Source organism: Mobula birostris, chromosome 5, assembly GCF_030028105.1.
Source record: "Mobula birostris isolate sMobBir1 chromosome 5, sMobBir1.hap1, whole genome shotgun sequence".
NCBI lineage: Eukaryota > Metazoa > Chordata > Chondrichthyes > Myliobatiformes > Myliobatidae > Mobula > Mobula birostris.
This window is the reverse complement of record NC_092374.1, coordinates 26,006,997-26,034,736: the sequence shown is the minus strand read 5'-3', so window position 1 is coordinate 26,034,736 and position 27,740 is coordinate 26,006,997. Positions and strand designations below refer to the sequence as shown.

At 41.7% G+C, this 27,740-nt stretch overlaps 1 protein-coding gene across 9 annotated transcripts in view; it reads right to left on the bottom strand.

Moving 5' to 3' along the window:
* LOC140197572 (teneurin-3-like) overlaps positions 1-27,740 on the bottom strand; it is a 2,811,066-nt gene that overhangs the window by 725,247 nt on the left and 2,058,079 nt on the right. For all 9 annotated transcript variants that reach the window (XM_072257693.1, XM_072257692.1, XM_072257694.1 and 6 more), the window contains one exon: positions 11,726-11,801. The gene's annotated coding sequence lies outside the window, so the exon portion shown is untranslated. The remainder of the gene's footprint in view (positions 1-11,725; positions 11,802-27,740) is intronic.

Below are 27,740 nucleotides of genomic sequence, written 5' to 3'. Positions count from 1 at the left end.
ACTGCTGACACTGATCAACAGAAGATGACTCTTTTATGTCAAAGTGAAAGCACATCTCTACAAAGTGATCTAAATTAATTACAACTATGAAACAAAATAATTGATTGCATAAGTATTCACTCCCTTTAATATGACACACCAAATCATCATTGGTTCAGGCAATTGGTTTTAAAGGTCACATAATTAGTTAAATGGAGATCTGTTTTTGGAGACCTGTGTGCAGTCAAGGTGTTTCAATTGATTGTAGTAAAAATACACTTGTATCTGGAAGGACCAACTGATGGTGTGAAAAGGTTATTGAAAAGCACAAGTCAGGAGATGGATACAAGGAAATTTCAAGTCATTGAATATTCCTTGGAGTACAATCATCAAGAAATTGAGCAAATATGGCACAGTTCTAAATCTACCTAGAGCAAGCCGTCCTCAGTTTGGTAAAGAAGAAAGGGGAGAAATTGCAGTATCGAGATGTGCAAAGCTGTTAGAGATCTATCCACAGATTCAAGACTGTATTTGCTGCCAAAGGTGCATCTACTAAATACTGACTTGAAGGGAGTGAGTAATCATGCAATTATTTTGTGTTTAAAAATTGTAATAAATTTGGAACAATTTGTAGAATTCTGTTTTCACTTTAACACAAAAGTGTCTATTCTTTTAATCAGTGTTAAAAAAGCCCAATTAAATCCACTGTGATTTTAATGTTATAAAACAATAAAACATGAAAACTTCCAAGGGGGAGGGAGAAAAATACTGTACATGCATTATGAATGTGTTTACTTATAATGACCATTTCCTGAATCTCTTCCTTCTCTTAACTGCTTGGGTGATCTCAGTGACAAGTGGACAGCTCCCCTGAGAAACACCTGCAGCCATCACAGCCTGTGGTGTTGGTGGGCTAATTTGAATGTCGGCTCTATCGTTTTTAGGCTTCCCGGCGCCTGCCCACTTTTTCACCACTAAGTGGTGCACCACTAGTGGTTCGTTTACTGTCAGTCCCAGCGCTAGTTCCTGGTTTACCTGGCAATCCCCAGGCAGCAGTCATGTTACTCCATTTCATAAACATCTCTTCATTCCTACAGTGAAAGGAATACCCTGGAGTACAGATGTCATTTTCCTCCCACATTCCAAAAGACTTACGGCTTAGTACATTCAAGCCATACACACGAAATGCTGGAAGAACTCAGCAGGCCAGGCAGCATCTATGGAACAGAGTAACCAGTGAGCATTTTGGGCCAAGACCCTTCATCAGGACTTATGCAGGATTTCCAAGTGCTGCTTGGATTTCCAGCATCTGCAGATTTTCTCTTGTTTGGGTTTAGTATGATAATTGGTCACATGGGTGTAATTGGGCTGAAAGAGTGTGTACTCTGCTGGATCATGAAGTAATTGAACAAACAAACACTCTAGCACACTGCTGAGGAGGTGCTGCAATGACTTTCATTCAAATAAAATGTTAAAAAAAAACTCACAGAATGTTCTATTTCTATTGACCATTTACTTCCTCAGGGAAAAGTAAGTGACTCCATTGCATTATTCCAAAAAGTGTTGAGAAATTTATCCCATCCAATATTTATCCCTTAATCAGTGTCACCGGAGAAAAATATTTGGCCATTTCTGTTTATGGGAATTTACTGTGCAATGAATTGTCTTCCGAGCATCCAATCAGACTGGCCGCCTTCTATGGGAAAGAAATGGAGGAAACACACTTTCTCAGATTTTATGTTTGAAAGATAAAAGTCTGACTAGGATAATGTGCAACTGAGTAGCGGACTGTTTTTGCAGTGTAACATACACAAAATGCTGGAGCAACTCAGCAGTTCAGGCAGCATCTATGGAAAGGAACGAAGTGTCAATGTTTTGAGTTGAGACCCTTCATCAGGCCCACTCTACTCCTTTCCACAAATGTTGCCTGACCTGCTGAGTTCTTTCAGCCTTTTGTGTGTGTTAATCTGATATGCAGCATGTGCAGAATCTCCTGTGTTAAAGACTATATTAGCAAGTCTCTTGCATGGAGAGATTTGGTAAAATTATTATTTTCCTTCGAAGAGGTGAGAATGTGACCTCTGAACTTAGCTGTTCACACCTTGTGATATACTGTAATGGTATCTGTTAAGCATTCACTCCAGCTGGTCCTGATTGGCTCTACAGGATCCAGTGAAGTACATTATTGCAGTATTCCCAAATGGTTGGTGTCCCAATTTCTGCTCAGGTGTCAGAGTTAAGATATCACAATTGTGACAGGAACTAGTATGGCTGAAACTATCTTCAAGACTCTAATGGGAAAAAGATGAGTTTGGAATCAACAGCAGTACCTGTCTGTGTCCGCTGCTGAGACAAGGCAGGCAATGTATGTACTTCCCCCAATCCTGAACACGACTTGTAAAAACCTTTCAAACAATATCCCTTAGGCGTAGGTCTTCTGAAGAATATTGTAAATACAGACGTGTAGATTCTGCTCCCAGATATCATTAAACGCTGCCTATCTCTGTCATTGGAGTCATAATCTGGCAATGATGGGAACTGAATTTCAGATTATTACACCAAAACTCTTGACCGCTGACGTTATTCCTTCATTAACGTGCCTTCTGAATGTCACTTACAGACTCCATTAAAATAGCACATAGAAAATTTGTTAACCCTGCAATATATATAATGGAGGGAGGAAATTAAAACTGCATCTGGTTAATAAAAAGGTGAATGTCATGACAGCAAATCAGACAAGCATGGAGAATGTTTTCATCAACACACAGCATCCCTGCTGTGCACAGGGAAACGACTGCTAAGAAATGCAGGAAGCTTCATGCACCTACCCTGTATTTAAATCACTACCAACGTCATGAGCAACAGAGGAACAAGCTGCAGTTGCCAACTTAACAAGGAGTGATGACAGAGCGCCCTGTACTTTCTAGGGATTTGCTGCTTATTGTTTGTAGCAGCAAAATTAAGCACTGGCAGTATGGATGGCCTTGATGAAGATATTGGATCCCTGAAGCCAGACGCAGCAACTGTCCGTGATAAACTTGAACTTGCAGACAACGGGACAAAACAGAGGCCTTTCTCAAGTGAAATTAATGCAGATTTTAATTGTGACATATCAATGCCAGAGTATTTTGAAAAAGGAATGTTTCATATTTTATGTACTGCTAGCTGTACTCTGATCTATACTCGGTCTGCAGGAATATAAAGGAATGTGATAGTGTAGTGCCTGTTCACCATAGATGCCCTTGGGATACTTTGGAGGGGAGGGAGGAGGAATGATCGAGAAATCTTAGCTTCCAGCCATTTGCTCTGAGGTCTTGTTTGCTCTCCTGCAGGGCAGAGCATCAAACTGCTGGATTATGCACAGACAAGAGCTGAAGGCTGTGGCAGGCGATCGTTCGCTCAGAGTACTAAACCTAAAACAGAAATGAAGTATGTGGAACTGTCTGACTGCATCACTGACTCTTTGACCGGTATTTCCCACTGGAAAAGTGGAATTGCTAAAGTTGCCCTGAAGCATTTTTCCAGATCATACACATTCAATAGTTGTAAAGAACAATAGTTTGGCAAATTCTGTGCCTTAAAATGCAACTTTGTTACTTCTTCAAATTTGGACTTGGAATCACAGCATAGGGTCCTCCTGTTGCACATTATTGTTTAGATTTTACCCAGCACTGCACCATAACCTGGCAACTGACCAGCCACACCATGGTCTCTTCTCACTGCTGCCATCAGGTAGAAGGAACAACAGCCTCAGAACTCGCACCACCAGGTTCAAGAACTGTTACTATCCTTCAACCATCAGGCTCCTGAACAAAAGGGAATAACTGCACTAAACTTTACATTTTTCAAGGACTCTTTATCTCATGTTCTCCTTATTTATTGCTATTTGTTTATATTTGCATTTGCACAGTTTGTTGTCTTCTGCACTCCGGCTGATCCCATTCATTGATCCTGTTATAGTTACTATTCTATAGACCTGCTGAGTATGCCCACAAGAAAATAAATCTCTGGTTTGTAATAATAAAATTTACTTTGTACCAGAAGACAGGTGAGTGGTATTGCAATCACTCGAGTCAAGAATAATGTTTTTCTAAGGAGTCTATTGATTGGTCCTCGGGTAGCTGATCTGGGTTCCACGTATTCTGATGCAGTGTGGCCAAGAGTAAGTGGTGACCGTGGAGTGATGGAAAAGCAGGGAGCGCAGTTTGAAATCTTACAAAGACATACTGTGTCATACATGAATGAGGTTGACCTTAAAGTATCCGGGCACATGGATGCAGCCTAAGACAAATTGAGGGGCTAATTAACACAGAAAAAGAAGGCGACGAAGGAATGATTTTTTGGCATGACACTATTGAAAAGGCACATTGGGGTTGGGAGCAGGAAAAAAAAAGCAACAGACTGAAAGATATTCTTCTGCGGTCTAAAAAAGACTATTGAAAGTCAAAGTAGTGTATGATGACTGGGAAGCAGCAGGGAGTGTATCCACTCAGTGACAGACAGTGATCACAGCAAATTCACTTTATAATTATCCTACATATGGCAGAAAGTACTTTTTACATAACTTGCTTTTTGTGTCACCTTTCTGAGACATGCTTTTTAAGTCAGAATCTTTGAAGAGAAATCTAAAACAAGTACCTCAAATTGGAAGTCCCAATTGAAAGAAAATTCCACTTTCCTCAGATCTAGAGTTGGCCAGCACAGTGCAATAGCGAGCTCCACCACACGATGTCACTGAAAACATGCCTCTCAACTTCCTCTCTACAACCCTGGCAGCCATGTTACTTGGCCATTTGCTGCTGCTCATGAATTTTTATTTACTGCTTGTAACTCACTTTATGTTCATTACCACTGACCTTTCGGTGGTCCCATATCCTAATTTCTTCCTTCCTGACTGCCTCCTTGTGCTTTTCCTGTACTGACCTTCCTGTCGTTGCTCCCAGTACCTCTCACCAGCATCCTGACTGTGCACACTATTTCATTATCTTTCAGTTCACCTTCTGCGAACCACACATGCTTGCATTTCTTCCCCATCTGTACCAGGCTGCAGTTCGTCACTATAATCTCCAAAAGAGCAACTTCTGAAAGAATCAGAATCATAAGATATAGGAGCAGAGTTAGGCCATTTGGCACATCAAGTCTGCTCTGCCATTCCATCAAGGCTGATTTATTATCCCTCTCAACCGCATTCTCCTGCCTTCTCCTTGTAACCTTTGATGCCTTTAATAATCAAGAATTTTATCAACATCCACCTTAAATATACACCCAATGGCCTGGTCTTCACAGTGAATGCCACAGGTTGACCACCCTCTGGCTAAAGAAGTTCCTCCTCATCTGTCCTTAAGGGACAACTTTGTTTATTCAGGTTTATTATCACTGACATACGTTGTAAAATTTGCTTTTTGCAGCTGCAGAACAGTGTAATACATAAAATATACCATAAGATGCAATAGGAAATGTATATTAAAAAATTTAGTAGTGCAAAAAAGAGCAAAAATTGTGAGGAAGTGTTAAAAGGTTCATTGTCCATTCATAAATCTGATGGCAGAAGGGAAGAAACAGTTGCTAAAGCACTAAGTGTGTGTCTTCAGGCTCCTGTACCTCCTCCATGATTGTAGTAATGAGAAGAGGGCAAGTCCTGGGTGATGGGGTCCTTAATACAGATGCCACCTTCTTGAAGTTTTGTCTTCTGAAGACATTGTCCTCAGTGCTGGGGAGGCTAGTGTCCATGATGCAGTTGGCTGAGTTTGCAACTCTGCAGCCTTTTCTGTTCCAGCACAGTGGTCCCTCCATATCAGATAGTGATGCAAACAGTCATAATCTCTCCGCGTTACATCTGTAGAGCTTGAGTCTTTGGTGACATACCAAAAGTGCTCAGGATTCAACAAGTATTAAAGTAATCGCAAAGGCTTCCCAGACCATTTTACTTCAGATATGGGCTCTCAGACAAAGCAGGGAACAGGCTACAGATTGCAGGAGAGATGTTATTTCTTAGTTTTCCTGTAATGTTGGGACAACCACTATTACTTGAAGGCAAAGGTTTAGTTAACAAAGTCTTCCCTGAAGCTAAGGATCTGAGAAGGATGTTCAATTTTTTTTTTTACCCAGAGGCCATGCTGTTTCCTTAACCTACTTTTCTCTGTCTTTTTTCCTTTCTTTGTCTTCGCTCAACACCCCTCCTAAAGAATAGTCTCCCTGTCACCTTTCTGCAGAGGACTTTGTGCTTCTGGAGTTAGCACCAGATTTAAAAAGCAACCAAGGCCTGTAGGGATTTTCTGTATAACTTGAGAATGTGCATCCGTTGCTTGTGGAGTTTATCACCAAATGTAAAAATCGAGTGAAGCTTGTCATGATTTTCCATGCAGCTTGAAATCATTTGGGTTATTCGGCACTTGGCAAGGACTAAGTAAAAAAAGTGAGGTTTAAGCAAAATGGCCATTGTTGGAGCCTCTGATTGAGAAGATTTGATTGATCTTACTGCTTCTGTCATGTTCTCAGTATTATTTAAGAGGAATAGATAGAGTGGACAGCCAGCGCCTCTTCCCCAGGGCACCACTGTTCAATACAAGAGGACATGGCTTCAAGGTAAGGGGTGGGAAGTTCAAGGGGGATATTAGAGGAAGGTTTTTTACTCAGAGAGTGGTTGGTGCGTGGAATGCACTGCCTGAGTCAGTAGTGGAGGCAGATACACTAGTGAAATTTAAGAGACTATTAGACAGGTATATTAAGGAATTGAAGGTGGGGGGTTATATGGAAGGCAGGGTTCGAGAGTCGGCACAACATTGTGGGCCAAAGGGCCTGTATTGTGCTGTACTATTCTATGTTCTATGTTCTATTCATTTACCATTTATTTATTATTATTGTTATTTTTTCTCAGTTGAAGCTGGTATAACCGGAGATATGGGCTTAGCCAAGCACACTAATTTCTCTACTGCTAGGAAATTTTGGACTATTCTAGTGGTGTTTAGTACTGTGGCTTTCTGAAGATTTACATAAATATTTGCTGGGTAGGCCTACAGGTTTAATGCTATTGTGTAAAGACTTTGGGATGATACCAGTTATAGATCTTACTATTGGGACAATGTATACCCTGTTCATGTTCCATAGTCTTTCAATTTCCTCTTTTAATCCAGAATATTTCGGCAATTTTTACACATTGATTTCTGTAAGCTAAGTCTGTTTGGAATGTCCTATCTGTAATAATAGATAAAATGTAATATAATTTATAGGACTCTGTCTGTACAACTGAATTAGGGTTGTATCTATAGTAAGGTATGGTAGCTTCTGTGTGTTTGTATTCTAAATTGCAAGACTTTGGTGAATGATGCTTGCCACTTGATTGTGCCTGTGTAAATACTCAGACTAACATAAACTGCTGCAGGATCCTGTAATGTGTTGGATTGTTTCTGGTCTCTCTTGGCATTTTCTGCATTGATCACCTGGAATTTATTGGTCTTTTATTATGTATTTTTGATTTTTTTTTTGTGTTAACTACCTGGTCCTCTTTTCCTTCTGTTAGAGGTCTCCAACTCTAAGCCAGGCCTTCAACCTTTCCGAGTCAACATCTAGCCTGCTCAGATTGTGGGAATGTCTTCCATGGAGGGTCATGCTCTTTCATTTGTTAACCTTTTCTTCTTTTGTGATAAGTTCTTCATTTTTCTGGGTCATGATTTCATCTAAGTTTAGTGGTGTGTACTTCTTATCAGAATTGCATATGCTCGCATGGAGTGCTGAATCCTGTTTTCATTGATGAAAATATATCCTCAGAAGTTTTATCTTACTGTTGCATAAATTTTTTATGACTGTTATTCCTCTTCTTCCTTCTATCCTAGGTAGTTTTAATCTAAGTGTGTTTGAGTGTACATAGTGTTTTCTAAATTTTGTCATGTCAGTTCTTATTTTTCTTTGTAAATTTTCCATATCTGTCTTGGCCCAAGATATTATCCCAAAAGAATACGTTAATATGGGTATAGTGAAAGTGTTTATTGCCTTTGCTATATTTTTATCTTTGAGCTCCGTTTGGCAGATTTTCTTCAGCCTTGAAGTAAATTCTGTCGTATGTTTTCCCTTTATCACACTATGATCTATTTTCTTTCCTTGTTGATATGCCAGATACTTTAATGTTTCATCGGTTGTATTGTATCCTATTGCTCTGTTTTATATTCCACTAGCTGTACTGCACCTTTCTTTATGTTTAATATTTTACTGTTACTAGTCCAAAGTCTGCTATTCTGCTTTTTAAATTAATTGCTTTAGCTTTACTGATGAAGGAGCTTATAATTTCAGATAGTCCATATAGAGAAGGTGTGCCAAGGTATAACTTGTTTGGTTGTTTCTGATTTGATACCCTATTTTTGTCTGATTCAGTAAATTAGAGAGTGGCTTTAAAGCTGAACATGACTATAGTGGGATTAGAGAGTGGCCCTGGAAAATGCCTCATTACTATTATTTTAATTTTTTTTTCTCAGCTCAAGCTGGTAAAAACTGAGGTACGGCCATAGCCAAGCACACTCATTTGTCAATTGCTCGGAACTTTCAGATTATTCTAGTGGTGCTTAGTATTGTGGCTTTCTGGGGTTTACATAAATACTGCTGTGTATGACTAATTAGTTAATGCTATTGAGTAGTGACTTTGGGATGATACTATTTGTAGATATTACAATTGAGACAATGCATACTGTGTTCATGTTCCAAGTCTTTCAATTTCCTTGTTTAATTCAGCATATTTCTGTTTTTTTCCCACTTATTGATTTCTATATGTTATGTGTGCTTGGAATGGCTATGTCTATCAAGTTGTTCTTGTTTGTTTATCCTGTAAAATCATAGCCGGACAGTCATTATGGATTGTCGTTCCATACTATCATTGTTACCTATTTTTGTATTTGCACAGTTTGTTTTCTTTTGCATGTTGGTTGTCTGTCAATATTTATGTTCGTGTAGTTCATCGATTTGATAGATTTTCTTTGTTCTACTGTGAATCCCTGCAAGAAAATGTGGGTAGCATACGGTGACATACAGTATATGCATGTTGATAATAAATTTACTTTGAGCTTTAAGCTTTAATTTTTTTGCCTCCTTGTGTTCCTTCCCTTGCCATCATCCACCAAAGGGTGAACTGGAGAAATAGTGGAAGCAATAAAGGGACTGCAGGGGCTGTGCTGTACAATAGATCAGGCACGAGATCAATGAGCTCTTTGCTATTCTTGTCCATGAACTGGTTGACAAGAAAAGGGCAGAGAGAGCCAAAAAAGAAGGAGGAAACAGGATCAGATGAAGCAAGTAGGATTGAAAGGTGTAAAGCAGAGATGGGTATTATCTGATCTAACATGTACAAAGTAACAAACTCATGTTCCACTACAAGTCTACAAAAGAGTGACAGATAGGAATGGATAAAATTCAGAGTTGGCAGTCAAGGGGGCAGAAGTCCACCCTTCGCTGTCTGTACAGAATGGCAAAGAACAGAAATAGGAAGTGCTTGTGATGTCGGCTCCTAGATGACAAATGTACAAAGCTAGCTGATATCTTGGCGTGCGATGGCGGTAAATGTTGTCAGAATGCCAGCGATGATGAAGTAATGGCATATGTGCACAGCTTGATATCATCAGTACCAGTGTCTGAACAGGGAGACGAACACATCAGAGAGAAGACATCTGAGGACACGGATACACCGACTCTCTGAGCAGCTGCACAAGATGGATGGCTGGAGTGAAAGCTGTCCAATCTTTGAGGAAACAGTAGCCTGTTAGAATTACAGATTTGGGGTCTCAGAGATCAAATATTCAGCACTCATAGAGGTAGAACAATTGTAATTTCTTCCAGCTTGCATTAAAAAAAAATAGCTCCTGTGGGGTGTTCTGACACTGAGAAATGCTCGCATATCCCACATGGCTTATTGTTGGCCAAGACAAGAGCAGGATACGAACAATCTAGTACTCATGTCTCATTTATCAGCAAGGGAACAGGTATGTGTCTAGTTAACATGAGAGCACAGAAGAAAGTTGCTTTCCTTCCGTAGGAATGCCAAAAAAGTGCTCAGCAGTCACGGGCTGTTATTCCAATTATCCAGGAGTCTGCTCTTTGACAAGTGCCAGCCAGAAATGATTCAATCAAGCATTGAAATTAGCATTGTGGAAAAAGATAATAAAACAGAAATTCTAAGCAATGTTGGCTCTCAAAAGCAACACTTATTTATGTTTGTAGAAGAAATGAAATACCTTCTTACGCTCCATCTAATCTATCCCTTTAATCCATATTAGCAATTGAATTGAAACAATACAATCTATTTGTATATACCAGCCTGATTTACTTCATCATGTGGCTCTGGTGAAGTCAGAATGCACCGAACTTTAGAGCTAATGTATCCTTCTCTACTGAGGTTGGATCGGAACTTTCTACAATTGGAGTTCCTCCTTCAGTTTCATTGTCTGGAAACCGGTCGTCAGTCACATGCCATCTAATCACACCAGGTCTTCCTTACCCTGCTGAAATGCAGCTCCACTCGGGTAGGTGAAACTGAATTTCAGAAGCACAGCCACAGTCAAATCAATGCAATCAACCAGGTGTATATTTCTAGGCAAAATGCCTTTATGCCTTCTTGAAATACAACTACATGTGCAGTAACCACCTTGTTTATTTTGTGCTCCCATCCGCTAATATTAATTTTACAGTACGTCTGCATCGATAAATTAGGAACAGAAAAAATTGCCGGTATATTCCTCAAGCTCTGCAGGATAATACTAACTTGCTGATCTTTTTAACCTCAATTCTATATTCTTATGTACAGTGTGATAACAATTCTTTCTTGCCTCTCAAGTACTTGTCTATCTTCATCTTAAAAATACACAAAGTCTCTGTTTCTGCTGCTCATTTAGGAACTTGGAAAGATTTATGACACTCTTGGAGAAAGAAATCCACCTCTTTCTGCCACACACTGGGTGACCTTTAATTTTTAATCAGTGATCTCTGGTTTGAGATGCTTCTGTAGGAGGAAATGTCACCTCCACTAGTCAAGATCCTTCAAGATCTTGTGTTTCAATCAGGTTATTTCTCACTTTTCTAAATTCCAGGAGTTAAAAAAAAACTCATCCAATGAGGAAATTGAATCATTTCAGCTCTCAGTCTAGTAAACTTCCTTTGAACTAGTTCCAATGCTTTCATATTCTTCCTTATTTACAGATATCTGCACTCTACAGGGTATTCCAAAATCTGTTTCACCAATGTCCTGTGTAACTAAAGTATAAGTCCTGTACTTCTGTTTTCCTATTCTCTTCCAAAAAACAATAATATTCTGTGCACTTTCTAATTACTTGCAGATTCATCTGCTTGTCAAGGCTCTGTAATCTATTTCCATTTAGAAATACAGTATATACTTCCTTTAAATTTCTGGCCAACAAACCCATATTTTTCCTCATTATAATCCATGTGCCATATCTTTGCCGCTCATGCAACTGGCCATCATCCCTCTTGATCTGCACACAGAGTTATAAACTTGCTCTTCCACCATTCCCTGTTCCCACTGACACAATATAAAGTCTTCTAATATCAAGAAAATGCGAAGTTTTGAATGCAGAATTTCAAGGTCATGTTCAGTTTATTGTGATTCACCTACACACATGAATACAGCAAACCAAACAGTGTTCCTCCGGACCAAGTGCACAACACAGTACATATAATTCACACGCACACAACACATAAAGAATGTGAAAGAGCTCAAATTGCCTGAATTCAGCACCGACAATATTCCTACCTGTTTTCTGTCTGAAATTTCTGAATAAAAGTTATCTTCATTCTGCTGTTATCAACATTAGGAAAGCCGATAAAACCTGCAAAGCAAAGGAAAGGACATTAGCTGCTTGATCACTTCTCACCTCAAATACAGTATCCTCTATTCAAGTCACAAAACACCACAAAAGATGTTGAAATCCACAAGGCATATGAAACGGGTATTTTAAAAAGTAAAATCTTGCTTTGAACATGGCACACAATTCCAGCTATGCAGGACAGTAATATTTAGATTGCAATGCTTTATAAACATGATGTAATAACTCTTGTTTGGAATCTTCATGCTGTTTTCAGGAACAAGTTCTAAGTTCAAGGTATAAAATAAATTTATAATCAAGGTACATCATGTATAAGCCTGAGATTCATTTTCATGCAGCTTTCACAGTACATCCAAGAAACACTGGAGAATCAATGAAAGACCGTGCCCAACAAGATAGACAAACAACCAATGTGCAAAAGACAACAAACTGTGGAAATACAAAAAGAAAAAGAGGAACTAATAATAATAAATAAATAAGCAATAAATATTGAGAACATGAGATGAAGAGTCCTTGAAAATGAGTCAGAAGGTTGTCGTAACAGATCAGTGATGAGGCAAGTGAAATTTAGTGAAGGTAACCCTTCTGTTTCAACAGCCTGATGGCTGAGGGTAATAACTGTTTGTGAACCTCATGGCGTGCGTCCTGGGCTCCTGTACCACCTTCCTGATGGCAGCAGCAAGAAGAGAGCATGGCTGTGAAGCAACTAGTCAATACCACACATCTATTGAAGTTTCTCGACATGCCGAATCTCTGTAAATTTCGAAGGAAGTAGAGGCGCTGCCATGCTTTCTTTCTAGTGGCACTTAAAAACCTGCCGGAACCAGGACAGGTTCTCTGAAGGGATAATGCCAAGGAATTTAAAGTTGCTGACCCTCACCACCAGGAGGCAACAAAGCTATCAAAATTGGATGTGGCATCTCTTGAGCTCAGCCAGCGATAAGACCAGAAGACAGAGGAGCAGAATTAGGCCATTCAGCCCATTGAGTCTGTTCCGCTATTCAATCACGGCTAAAGAAGTTTCTCCGTATCACTGTTTTAAATGGATGCTCCTTTATCCTGAGGCTATGTCCTCTTGTCCTAGACTCTTCCACCATGGGAAACATCCTTTCCACATCTACTCTGATCTCCCAACGAGGACTGGCTCATAAACTTCCAGTTTCCTCCAATAATCATCTCCTTGGTCTTGCTGACAATTTTATTCACCATAACACGTAATACTCACCATAACACGTAATACTTACCATAACACCATAATATTCACATTTACACATACTAGTAATTTGCTGTGATGTGCTGGATGTGCAACAGAAACAATGTTCAACAATGAAAAAGAGTGAAGAATAATATACAAATGCGGTCAGAGATTAAGGGACAGGTATGGACTAAAATGTTCATAAATTCATAAATATCATCATGTATTTACAATGTGAACAGCATGATAAAAAGTGCTTATAATGCAGTACAGTAATGAGGGTAATGGACAGGGGGGAGTGGTGGGGGGCTAACTCAAATAGTTGATCAGATTAACTACTTCAGGGGAAGAAACTTTTAAGATGGGGTGAATTTTTTTGTTTTAATAGAAGGGAGCTTTTGGAAAAGGCAGTTTGCAGGGTGGATAGTGTCCGTATGAATTTTCCTCCCTGCTTCTCTGTCCTGGACATAGATAAGTCCTGCAATGAACACTTCAAGTATGTTGTTCCGAACAAGAGAGCAACATGCATGAATTACATCACAGAACTTGTCTTACAAGCACCCTTGCTAGATTCCTTCAGGATGGAAGGCTGACCTGCTATGAAACTAGCACATCACTAACAAAACTCCGATGAAGGTTAGCAACCCTTTCTGCCTGACCTACTGATTATTTCTATCATTTTCCATGTTTGTGGCAAAGGGGACTGCAAGCTCCAGTCTTTCACTCTTGTTGCTTGAAAGAAACAGTGCAACTGAAAAATATTGTTCATGCAGTTGGGCAGAGAACAGTGTCAGCCACTAAGATAGAGCACTACAGGCACGTTACAGGCCCTTCGGCCCACAATGTTGTGCTGAGCTTTTATCCTACTTTAACTCAATCAAACACCTCCCTCCTACATAGCCTTCCATTTTTCTTTCATCCATGTGCCTATCTAAGAGTTTTTTAAGTGTGTTTGCCTCTACAACTGCTCTCCGTTCCACAAACTTACCACTGTGTAAAAAGCTCTGACACCCCCTCGATACCTTCCTCCAGTCACCTGAGAAGTGTACTCTCACACTAGCCATGCGAAAATCTCTCTGGCTGTCCACTCTATCTATGCCTCTTACCATCTTGTACACCTTTGTGAAGTTGCTTCTCATCCTCCTTCGCTCCAAAAAAAAAGTCATAGTTCGCTCAACCTATCTTCATAAGACTTTATCTCCAGATGGACCATTCCACTTTAAACTAAAAGTATACACTACAGTCCTCATGGATACTGCTGTGAAAAACTGGGTCTGAATTTTCCACAGATCAAGTAATTAGATTGTCATTCACATAACAGAATCAGAATCAGGTTTATTATCACCGGCATGTGTCGTGAAATTTGTTAATCTGTTAATTTGATCCTGTCATTAGATTGTCATTCACATAACAGACATGCTGTATCTGGGTGCATTACAACTGAAGAAGAAAAATAAAATCATTCCATTCCAACATTGGCAGGTGGCTGGCTTTGGGGTTTTAACAATCTCTTGCTGTGCAAGTCCTAACACTGTACCCTGTGGAGTTGGTCTGATTGAAAGGATTGGCCCTTATATTGAGAAATAAAATGTTTGAGAAACTGGAGCAATTCCTCAATCTCCCGAATTTCAGTGAAAAGACACAGAAGCCTTGCCATCCTTTATGTTGTTGCTTTTGACCAAATGTCACAGGGCACTCTCTATCTGCAGCACCCTTTTGGTATCCTGATCTCAGAGTATAGCCAGAGATTAATTTTGAAATACATGAATCCAAATGATTGCAGGCACGATTCCAGGCTCAGGATTTCTCGCTGATTTTCTGATAGGTAAGCTTAAGAATGAATGCCCTTCTTTACATTCATTATCATTTTGGCTATGAACTGACACATAAAAGCATGGACCTCAAGAATCAGGTGTCAGGTTAAACACCATCTCTCTCTGAATTGCAATGAACTCATGAAGCAGCTTGGCTCAGTGGCAGCATCCTGAAATAGATGTTTAAATCACAACGTGTCAGTGTTTTAAGCATATCATTTTGGCTTACAATTCAGTGCAAAACTGTGGATGTGTAAAACACAGCAGCAGGCAGGTCAAGGAGCAAAACCTCATACTCCGACAGGGTAACCTTCAACCTTTGGTTCTTGATGAACCCGAACATCAATTTCTCTAACTTCTGGTAATTTCTTCCCCACCTCATCCCCACCTTTCTTTTTTCATTTCTTCATTCTGAACCCCGTCTTACTGCTTCTCTTCTCCTTACCTGTGAATCACCTCCCAGTGGTGACCCTCCTCTTTCCCTTTTTTCCAAGGTTCACTATCAGATTCCTGCTTCTTCAGCTCTTGACCATTTCCACCTATCACCTCCTAACTTCTTACTTCATCCACCCTCCTTTTTCCTGATCTAGTCTCACCCAACACCTGCCAGCCTGTATTTCTTCCCATACCCTCACCTTCTTATTTTGGCTCCTTCCCCCTTCCTTTCCAGTCCTGATGAACGGTCTTGGCCCAAAACATCAACTGTTTATCCTTCTCCATAAATTCTGCATGATATGCTGAGTTCCTCCAGCATCTTATGTACGTTGATTTTGATTTTCATTATCTGCAGAATTTCTTGTGAGGGCAGCACTGACTCTACCTTAACAAATTTAAACTGGGTAGGTGATGGAAGCATTGGTGGAGGCAATAGTTTGGGAATAGTGACCATAATTTGGTAAGTTTCTAGGAGAAGGGGATAAGGTTGGTCCTCAAGTTAAGATTTTCATTTGAGGAAAAACTGATGTCAGCAGCACAATAAGAACAAATCTGGCTGAAGTAAATTGGGAGCAGATGCCTGTGGGTAAAATAAGAGTTGAGAATGGGAGTTTTTTAAAATGGAGTTTGTAAAGAATTCAGGGTCAGCATGTTCTTATAAGGGTAAAAGGCAAAAATGGCAAAATGAAGGAACTGAATAATAAATAATATTGAAGGCTTGATCAGGAAAAAAGTAAATATATGGCATGTTTAGGAAATTGGGATCACAGGAGTCTCTTGAGTACTACAGAGCATATTGTTTTTCATTTTTGTTGAGTTACAAAGAAGCATAGGCCCTTCCAGCCCTTTGATTTGTGCTGCCCAGCAACCCCTGATTTAATCCTAGCCTGATCATGGGACAATTTGTAATGACCAATTAAGCGATCAACCAGTACGTCTTTGGACTATGGGAGGAAACCAGAGCACCTGGAGTAAATCCACATGATCCCGAGGAGAATGTACAAACTCCCTACAATGGTTGGAATTGAACCCCGGTCACTGGTACTTTAAAGCATTGTGCTAACCACTAAGCTACCGTGCTGCCCTAAGAAATATCTGTCAAGTTGGAGAGAACTTCAGAGAACAAAAAAAAGTCAGGAACTATCCATAGCAGGTAAGATTATGGAGGAGCCCAAGACCTTCACTTCCAAGAACACTTCATCTCATGTTCTCAATATTTATTGCTTATATATTTATTTATTTTCTTTTGGATTTGCATAGTGTGTTGTCCTTTGCACACTGGTTGTTTGTCTGTTCTGCTGGGTGCAGTCTTTCATTGATTCTATTGTGGATTTACTGTGTATGCCTGCAAGAAAATGAATCTCAGGTTTGTATGTTGTGACATATATGCACTTTGATAATAAATTTATTTCAAACATTCTATGTCATGAGCAATAGGGTAGTCAAGTACAGGGCGAGTCCCCTTTGGACTAAAGATTGAATCTATGTGTGGGATTTAATGCTGTGGGTGAAGTCCTAAATGAATAGTTAATTTGCATTCACCAAGGAGAAGAACATGGGCGATAGGAAGTTCAGGGAGGAGTGCAAGGATAATTTGGACAAGTTAGTTTTAAGGAGGAGATGTTAGATGTCATGGGAGATATATAAGATTGATAAATCCCCTAGTTTCTATATGAAGCAAGGGAGAAGATTGTTAGGGCCTTGATGCATCTTTGTTAGGCACAAGTAAGGTACCAGAGACAGGAGAACAGCTGATGTTTTTCCTTTATTTAAGAAGGGAAGCAAGGGCTAGTATGGAAACAGTGAGTCAAAGGACCATTTCTATGCTTCAAAACTCTATGACTCCATGAGCATTCAAAGCACTGCCTTCTTTAAGCTGATGTTGCTCTGCCTCTTCAGGAGGATGGTAAAAATCTGAAGGCAATGCTTGTAGTAGGACAGAAGAATCCTGCAAAGTCTTGGCTAACATTGAAAATCCTCAACCAACATACTACATTAAGCAGGATTTTGGAAACACTCATGAGCTCAGAAACCAAAAGTTGAGAGAGGAACCAAGATAATGTTTCAGATTGATGATTTTGTATATAAGAACTGGAAAAAATTGAAAGTGGGGAGAGCAAATAACATTTATTTTTATATATATATATAAAAAAATTAAAAAATTGGCTTCTGTATTCAGCGGTATGACTTTAATCCTCACTGATTTAACACAAACAATGTATTTCACTATATGTTTCAATGTACATCTGATAAAGAAACCTAATTTTAAAATTTTTAATAGTGACTACATTTCAAAAGGAACACATTTGCAGTAGTGTGAGGACGCAAGGTTGTGAACAAATTTATCTAGATATAAGTTCTACTTCTCAAGTTTACTTTTGCAGCTATTTGCCTGTAGTATCTAAACCTGTGCTCGGCACTTTAACAAAAGGATCTGTATTTAATTTCCTGAATATTAATTTATTCCGCATTATAGGTATCGTAGATGTACAGTATAGTCACTGATCTTATCCAACAGGACTCAGTTGGAACAGAGGGTAAGGATGGGTAATGGATGCTGCAGTGTGTACACTACCTTTATCACCACTGGCAGCACAGTGTGGGACAATTTGTTCTCTGGGTTAATATACATTCAAAATATTGCAGTGGAGCCAAGTTAGGAATCAAAGTGAAATTTCACACCTTTTATTTCAACATCTGCACTGTGGACAAAGTTAAAGACAATGAGGTCACTTTTCATTTTTCTCACTTCAGTACGATTTGAGTTGCAACCTTTCAGTAAAAAAGTTAAAGAGGCACACTGTCTGCCCATTTTAAAAGATCCCGGGCACTGTTTCAATATAAACTCAGTGACCCCTGTACCTAATAAAATGTCCACTGGTTGTACGTTCACGAACTTCTGCTGCTGTAGCCCATCCACTTCAAGGTTCAATGTGTAGTGTGTTCAGAGATGCTCTTATGCACACCACTTTGTAACATGTGGTTATGTGAGTTACTATCATCTTCCTGTTGGCTTGGTCAACTGAAAATTTCAATGGACTGAAGGGTCTGGATTTTATACATGTACAGTATATTTTGTGGCTGTACTTTTATGGGCTTGTTCTCTTGTATATGCGAGGACTGGACCTCAAGCCATGGTATTGCCTGAGAGAGGGGTGTTGGGGCCGGTGCTCTCTGGGGGCGGTGTGGTATGGCGTCCAGGCTGGAATTGGTACTGCCCCCCCCCCCCCCACCCCCAGTGCTCGCTTGGCAGAAGACAAACTCTGTTGTGGTTGACTGAAGGGTTCAATGGGCTGGGGTTCTGGACTATGTACAGTACATGTATATTTTGTGCGGTTGTATTTTTACCTATATTCTATGTGGCTTGCTGTCTTGTACGTGCATGGAAAGGGCCTCAAGTCATGGCATCGCCAGGGGAGGGTCCATTGGGGCCAATGTGCTCCACTGGGGGAGGTGTGGCGTAGTGTTCAGGCTGGAGTCCGTGCTGCCCCTCCAGCACTGATGGGAGATGGCCTCTATTGTGGTCAGCCGTGAATTGATGGCACAAGTTATTGACTCTCTTATGGCGCGATTGTGATACCATCTGTGCTTCCTATCTTGTGTGTGCTTTGTGCTGTGTATGACTGTTGGTACTGTGTTTTGCTCCTTGACTCCAGAGTAACACTATTTCATTTGGCAGTATTCATGAGTATTCAGGTTAATGACAATTAAACTTGAATTGACTTGAATTGAATCGGTCAGGCTAATCTCCTCTGACTTCTGTCATTAACAAGACATTTTAGTCCACAGAACTGCTGTTCCCAGATATTTTTTCTGGTACCATTTCCTGTGAACTCTAGTGACAGTTGTGCGTGAAAAATACCAGGAGAGCAGCAGTTTCTGAGATACTCAAACCACCCCATCTAGCACAACAACCATTCCACAGTCAAAGTCATTTAGCTAACATTTCTTCCCTATTCTGATGTTTGGTCTGAAGAACAACTGAACCTCCTGAACATGTCTACATGCTTTTATACATTGAGTTGCTGCGACATGATTGGCTGATCAGATAATTGCATTAACGAGCAGATGTACAGGTAGACCTAATAATGTGGCTACTGACTATAGTACACGGAGTCCTCCCCACTGTGAGAAGATTCTTGAATGAACCTATTGTATGATAACAATGAACTCTTGACCATTCAGTCTTTTTTGTGTCCCTGCATTGGTCAAGGTCGACTATGGATATTGCATCCTAGATATCTACATTGGTATAGTGCCTGATGAGACCAATATGAGAATAAAGTCTCTGTTGCAAAGGTCGCATCTGTAAGTGGTTTCAGCTCTGCTGGAGCTGCAGCGTTCCTTTCTATGGGCCCAGTCGTCTTCTGCCGCTTTCAGGGGTTTTCCCTTCACCTGACTTAAGGTGTTGCTTCTCCATTTGGTGTGGTTGGCTGCAAGTTCCGCTCAGGACTCAATGTTGATCTCCAGCACCTTCATGTCCTGCTTGCAGACATCCTTGTAGCGCAGTCGTGGACTGCCAGGAGTTTTCTTGCTGATCCCAGCTCACCGTAGAGGACGTGTTTTGGGATGTGGCCATCCTGCATGCAGTGAACATGACCCAGCCAGCACTGCCTGATCAGGGAGGCTGGTACGAATGAGAAGCTCAGGGTTGGGTATCTGTCTCTCCAGAAGATGCAGCTTGTATGGAAGGTGTTGAGCCTTCTGTCCTGATTAATACATGTTGCCCAGGCCTTGCTGCTGTACATCAGTGTTCTGATGAGACAGCATTGTATACCGACATCTTTGTTTTGACTGAAAGTCTGGAGTTCTCCCAGACTTGTGTGATGAAGCAGGCAAGAGTTGTTGCAGCCTTTCTGGTGCACTTGTTGATTTCTGCATCCAAGGGGAGGTTGTCACTGATGAACACATCCAGTTTGCAGTTAGTAATGTTAATGACTGGTGGCGCCTCCATGTCTTGCCCCAAGAGGTTTGTCTTCTTCTGGCTATTAGTCAGACCAAATGCCTTGCAGGCCTGGAAGAAGCATTCTGACAGGCTCTGGAGGTGCTGTGGAGGGTGGGTTGCGACTGCTGCACCATCAGCAAGCAGCATGTTTCCAGTCATAGACCTGTACACATGGATTTGGCTCTTAGGTGTGTGAGGTTAAAAAGCCTGCCATCTGATCGAGTGTGGAAGTAGATCCCCTCTCTTGCAGTGCCAAATGTGTGCCTCAGGAGGAGGGCAAAGAAGATCCCGAAGATCGATGGGATGAGAACATAGCCTTCCTGCCATTTTATTGCATGTGTTGTTCTGGAAGGATTTGATCATGCTCTGTAGGCTTGGTAGGCAGTCTACTTTAAAGAGGATCAGAAAGGTCCTGTCTCTGCTGACCAAGTCAAATGCCTTGGTGAGATCAATAAACACAGCGTAGAGGCACTTCTTTTTTTCCCTACAGTTCTCCTGGATGTTGGCGCAAAAAGAAAATAATGTCCACAGTTGACCTTCCAGCAAGGAAGCCACTCTGTGTCTCAGGGTTGACATATTCAGCCAACTCCTGTAAGTGGATCAAGAAGACTCGGGCAAAGACTTTGCCAACAACATTCAAGAGAGAGGTGCCCCTGTAGTTTTTATAGTTATTTGTCTCACCTTTGTTTTCGTAGAAAGTAATGATCTTGGTGTTGTTCATATCCTGCCGTACAGCTCCTTCCTGCCAGCACTGACAGAGGACCTCATGTAGCGGGTGCATGAAGTCATGCAATGCTTGATCAGGTCTGGGGGGATCCCATCATTGCCTGGTGCCTTCCCTGAGGCCAAGCTGTCGATGGCCTTGTTGAGCTTCTCTCGGGTCGGCTCTGCATCCAATGCTTCCATTGTTGGCGGGCACTCAATTGTATCCAGGGCTGAGTTGGTGGCAGTGTTCACTCCAGAGTAGAGGTCAGAGTAATGTTTGACCCATCTCTCCATCTGTTTGCCCTGTCTATGATTACTTCCCCATTGATGGATTTGAGGGAAGCCATCTTGCTCTGATACCAGCATACGTACCCCTGATACTGCCTGTCAGTGCTACAATCTGGATGTCTTCACTGAGCTGGATCCAGTGAAGTCGTTGGCACAGCAACTGCCAGTCTGCTGAACTTTACTACTAGCAGCCCTGAAGATCTGTAGGTTTTTCTCAGATGTCGAAAGCTTGTTCTCGAGTAAGGCAGCATGTTTGGCTTCAATGATGGGGGTCATCTCATTGGATTTGGCTTCGAACCAGTCATTTGTTTTCAGCGTCAAGGCAGCTAAGGCTGTGTTGGAGATGGTATTCTGCAGAAGTTCCCTTTTCTCTGTGACAGAGTTTCCAGGGTGCTGGTTGCTCAGTTCTTTCTTGAAGGACTTAACAAACTGCTCCAGCAGGTCTGGGTGAGACACCTTGCTGACATCAATGTGAGGGTTACCTTGTTTAGCACGATGAAATTTTTTTGACTGCAATCTGATCTTGCAACACACCAGCAAGTGGTCTGTGTTGCAATCGTCGCTATGGTTAGAACGTGTGAAAAACACTCTGCAGAGGAAGGAACACCTGATCGGGATCAAGTCCAGCTGGTGCCAGTGTCTGGAGCTAGGTAGTGTCTCTAGGAAACTTTGTGTTGAAATCTGGTCGGGAAGTATGAGTTGGTGACACGTGGATTATGATAGGTGCAGAACTCTAGCACCTATCATAAGGCTAATGAACTGATCAAGTACGACAATCCACTCTCGTTGGTCTTGCCCACTCCAAAGTGTCCTAGGCAGGAGGACCATGATTTATGATCTGCACCCACAATGGCTATGAAGTCACCCAGCAGAACAAAATGTTCCTTGCTGGGGATAATCCTGATGATGGCTGCAGTGTGCTCATAAAACTCATCCTTTGCCTCAGATATGGAGCACAGCATGGGAGCATACACACTGAAGGGAGTAACCGAACCTTACATGGTGTTGAGGTGAAGAGTAATAAGTTACACAGATGGTTCCACCATCTTCAACAATGTGTTCTTCACTGCAGCTCCAGCTCTGGATTTTCCCTTGGTGTCTACTCCCGAAGCCTTCCCCATGAATGGGTATAGACTCAACCGAGTGGAGGTTTGAGATCAGAGTTTCCTTCACCTAGGTGAACTGCCAAACATGATGATTTATTATCCCTCTCAGTCCCATTCTCCTACCTTCTCCCCGTAACCTAATCACTAATTACTAATTACCTAATTACTAATCAAGGCTAATCAACTGATCAAGTACAGCCAATGATGTGCCCCCCACAGCCTTCTGCCGCAATGACTTCCACAGATTCCTTCTGGCTAAAGAAATTCCTCCTCTTCTTTGTAATGAAGGCAAAGCAGACTACAGACCAAGTGCTGAACAAGGGGTGTACAAGATGACGAGAGGCATTGATTGTGAGGATAGTCAGAGGCTTTTTCCCAGGGCTGAAATGGTTGCCACAAGAGGACACAGGTTTAAGGTGCTGGGGAGCAGGTACAGAGGAGATGTCAGGGGTAAGTTTTTTATGCAGAGAGTGGTGAGTGCGCGGAATGGGCTGCCAGCAACGGTGGTGGAGGCGGATACGATAGGGTCTGTTAAAAGACTTTTGGATAGGTACATGGAGCTTAGAAAAATAGAGGACTTTTAGAGGGTAGGCCTAGTAATTTCTAAGGTAGGGACATGTTCGGCACAACTCTGTGGGCAGAAGGGCCTGTATTGTGCTGTAGGTTATCTATGTTTCCATGTTTCTAAGTACAGGAGTCGAGGTTTCTGTAAGGTTGTTATAGCCGGGGGTGACAAAAGGGTTAAGTTCCCACTACCAATGGCATCTCAGATAGCCTCTAAAAACCATGTTCAGTTTCTGGCTTTCACATGTGGATTAGCTACCAGTTCTACTGTTTCACCCAGTCTACAGTTACAGAGAAAGTAAAGTGCAGGTGGACAACTCAAGGCCTTTGCACCTTATTCACCTACCAGCACCACACTTTCTTTATAGCTGTAATACTCTGCACTCCTTTATTGCTTTCCTTTTGTACTACCTCACTGTAATTGTTTGGTATGATCAGTCTGGATGGCATGCAGAAAGAAGCTTGTCACTGTACTCTCGTTACATGTGACAATAATAGACTGTTCACTAATTAATTATCCCTCTTTCAGTGTCACTTCAAGCAGATTGCCTCATTGTTATTGTGTTGTTACTTTTTTGGAGTTTGCTGTGTGCGCTTTGGGTAATGCATTTCCCATTTCAAAGCAGTAATTACACTTCAAACCCACTTCTTTTACTTCATAAATACAAGACATTTCTTCCTTTCCGACCCAATGAGCCAATTACACCATGTGTTCAATTAACTTGCCAACCTTTAGGTCTTTGGAATGTAGGCGGAAAATGGAGCATGTGGATGAAACCCATTTGGTCATGGGGAGAACATACAAACTCCTCACAGACAACAGGAGTTCTGCAGATGCTGGAAATTCAAGCAACACACATCAAAGTTGCTGGTAAATGCAGCAGGTCAGGCAGCATCTCTAGGAAGAGGTACAGTCGACGTTTCAGGCCGAGACCCTTCGTCAGGACTAACTGAAGGAAGAGTGAGTAAGGGATTTGAAAGTTGGAGGGGAAGGGGGAGACCCAAAATGATAGGAGAAGACAGGAGGGGGAGGGATGGAGCCAAGAGCTGGACAGGTGATTGGTAAAAGGGATACGAGAGGATCATGGGACAGGAGGTCCGGGAAGAAAGACAAGGGGCGGGGGGAACCCAGAGGATGGGCAAGGGGTATATTCAGAGGGACAGAGGGAGAAAAAGGAGAGTGAGAGAAAGAATGTGTGTATAAAAATAAATAACAGATGGGGTACGAGGGGGAGGTGGGGCATTAGCGGAAGTTAGAGAAGTCGATGTTCATGCCATCAGGTTGAAGGCTACCCAGACGGAATATAAGGTGTTGTTCCTCCAACCTGAGTGTGGCTTCATCTTTACAGTAGAGGAGGCCGTGGATAGACATGTCAGAATGGGAATGGGATGTGGAATTAAAATGTATGGCCACTGGGAGATCCTGCTTTCTCTGGCGGACAGTGCATAGGTGTTCAGCAAAGCGGTCTCCCAGTCTGCGTCGGGTCTCGTCAATATATAAAAGGCCACATCGGACGCAGTATATCACCCCAGTCGACTCACAGGTGAAGTGTCGCCTCACCTGGAAGGACTGTTTGGGGCCCTGAATGGTAGTAAGGGAGGAAGTGTAAGGGCATGTGTAGCACTTGTTCTGCTTACAAGGATAAGTGCCAGGAGGGAGATCAGTGGGGAGGGTTGGGGGGGGACAAATGGACAAGGGAGTCGCGAAGGGAGCAATCCCTGCGGAAAGCGGGGGGGGAGGGAAAGATGTGCTTAGTGGTGGGATCCCGTTGGAGGTGGCGGAATTTACGGAGAATAATATGTTGGACCCAGAGGCTGGTGGGGTGGTAGGTGAGGACCGAGGAAGCCCTATTCCTAGTGGGGTGGTGGGAGGATGGAGTGAGAGCAGATGTACGTGAAATGGGGGAGATGCGTTTAAGAGCAGAGTTGATAGTGGAGGAAGGGAAGCCCCTTTCTTTAAAAAAGGAGGACATCTCCCTCGTCCTAGAATGAAAAGCCTCATCCTGAGAGCAGATGCGGTGGAGACGGAGGAATTGCGAGAAGGGGATGGCGTTTTTGCAAGAGATAGGGTGAGAAGACGAATAGTCCAGATAGCTGTGAGAGTCAGTAGGTTTATAGTAGACATCAGTGGATAAGCTGTCTCCAGAGACAGAGACAGAAAGATCTAGAAAGGGGAGGGAGGTGTCGGAAATGGACCAGGTAAACTTGAGGGCAGGGTGAAAGTTGGAGGCAAAGTTAATAAAGTCAACGAGCTCTGCATGCGTGCAGGAAGCAGCGCCAATGCAGTCATTGATGTAGCGAAGGAAAAGTGGGGAACAGATACCAGAATAGGCACGGAATATAGATTGTTCCACAAAGCTAACAAAAAGGCAGGCATAACTAGGACCCATACAGGTGCCCATAGCAGACTCCTCACAGACCGTAGCAGAATTGAACCCGGATTGCTGGCTCTATAATATATTTACACTAACATGCCGCCCATTTTATTTAATGTGCTATTATTATATGCACTCTGTTGTTTCACTCCTTTTTCCACCTCTGTCATTGTTACATGCCTAATTTTGGTCCTCAACCCCCAGATGTATACTGTTTTATTCAATGCAGTTACTGCCCGTCTGCTGAGCATTTTCCAACATTCTCTGTTTTTGTTTCCACGTTTCACTATCTGCACAATTTAGGTTTGGCATCCCTGGCTGCTTTGTCAGTTAGTATTGATCTTTCTCCACCAGCCAAACTGAGCAGCATAAGTCATCATATTCCTTGACACAAAAGCAATAGGCTGCCTTTTCACATTGCTTTTAACATATAAGAACACAAGAAAATAGAAGCAGGAATAGACCACCAGGTCCCTCAAGCCTGACCCTACCATTCAATATCACCATGGCTGATTTATGCTGGCTTCAACTCCTCTTCTGTGCCATTTCCTCATAATACAAGGTTCCTCAATCTTTCAGGTATTTATTCATCTTCACCTTGAATATATCTAGAATGATCTGGCCTCAGGCGCCCCTGGGGGCACAGAATATCAAATATTCAACAGCTTCTGTAAAAAGAAATTTCTACCTACGCAGACATGAGGAAATCTGCAGATGCTGGAAATTCAAGCAACACACACAAAAAATGCTGGTGAATGCAGCAGGGCAGGCAGCATCTATAGGATGAGGTACAGTTGACGTTTCGGGCCAGGACACTTCGTCAGAACTAACTGAAAGAAGAGATAGTAAGAGATTTGAAAATGGTGGGGGGGGGAGGGAGAGATCTGAAATGATAGGAGAAGACAGGAGGGGAGGGGTGGATCTAAGAGCTGGAGAAGGGAAAGGATCATGGGACGGGAAGCCTGGGGAGAAAGAGAAGGGGGAAGTGAGCCCGGAGGGTGGAGAGCAGGCAAGGAGTTATAGTGAGAGGGACAGAGGGAGAAAAAAGAGTGAGAGAGAAAAAGGGCAGAAAAAAATATATAAAATAAATAAATAAGGGATGGGGTGTGAAGGGGAGGAGGGGCATTAACGGAAGTTTGAGAAGTCAATGTTCATGCCATCAGGTTGGAGGCTACCCAGACGGAACATAAGGTGTTGTTCCTCCAACCTGAGTGTGGCTTCATCTTTACAGTAGAGGAGGCCGTGGACAGACATGTCAGAATGGGAATGGGATGTGGAATTAAAATGTGTGGCCACTGGGAGATCTTGACAGAGTGTGTGTGTTCAGCGAAATGGTCTCCCAGCCTGCGTCGGGTCTCGCCAATATATAGAAGTCCGCACTGGGAGCACCGGACGCAGAATATCACCCCTGCCGACTCACAGATGAAGTGTCGCCTCACCTGGAAGGACTGCTTGGGGCCCTGAATGGTGGTGAGGGAGGAAGTATAAGTGTAATTTCTACCTACCTCTGTTTTAAATGACATGCCCTTCATGTTTTTGCTAGCTGGGCTATGTTCCTGCTCATGAAAACATCACAACATCGGCCCTCTGAAGGCCTCTTAAGATATTATATTTGAATAATGTCACCTCTCACTCAAAGGGCCAAAGGTTCATTTATTAGCAAACAAAGTATATGTGCAGTATACTTTGAAATTCTTCTAAATTGCAAGAAATACACATGGATTCTGGTTTATTGGGATACATCAGGGCCAGTGCATTTTGGTCCCATTAAGCGGCTGCTCCAATTAGTTGGTTTCATGGAAATAGTTAGAAAGTATAAAAAATACGAACTACCATTTAACTGAGTAATAATTTATGCATTTAAATGAAATACAGAACAAATTAGAACACTACCAATACTTCTACAGACCTATAAAAGTACGTATTAGTTCCTAATAGTTATCAACAGAGGAATGCATCTGCCACACTCTTTTGATTGATTGTAAATGAACAAAATCAGCACAGACACCTAGTCTGCCTTCACGCAATGCCTTAGACGATTGAATCCTCCAAATCTTCTTCTTCATTGTAATATTCATGATGGCTGTTAATACCTTAATTCTTTGTAGTTTCTAACTTGTTGAACTAGTGAAATCATTTCATTTTCACTCCCAGCTGTTTCTGGCATCTCCAACCCTGAACATTTGAAACTTCGATGAACAAATCAGTTCTGAATTGTCTCACCATTTATTTCTTGAAAACTATCAGTGACAAAACCCACTGCTTTTGAAAAGAAGCGCATGCAACTGGTGTGGTGTCTAACTGATGCTAGTTATAACTTGTCTGGCAACTGGTTCCTGCTCTAATTAAGTGACATAGTGTCCCAAATAAACAAAGGGAACACTGGCAATTTTCTTGATTAGTTTTTGTTCTTTAAGAGTTGTCCCAAATAAACACTGCCCCTATTAAATGATGGCTCAATTAACTGGAATCCACTGTACACCCAAACTGTCTAGGTTCTCTTAATAGGACAATA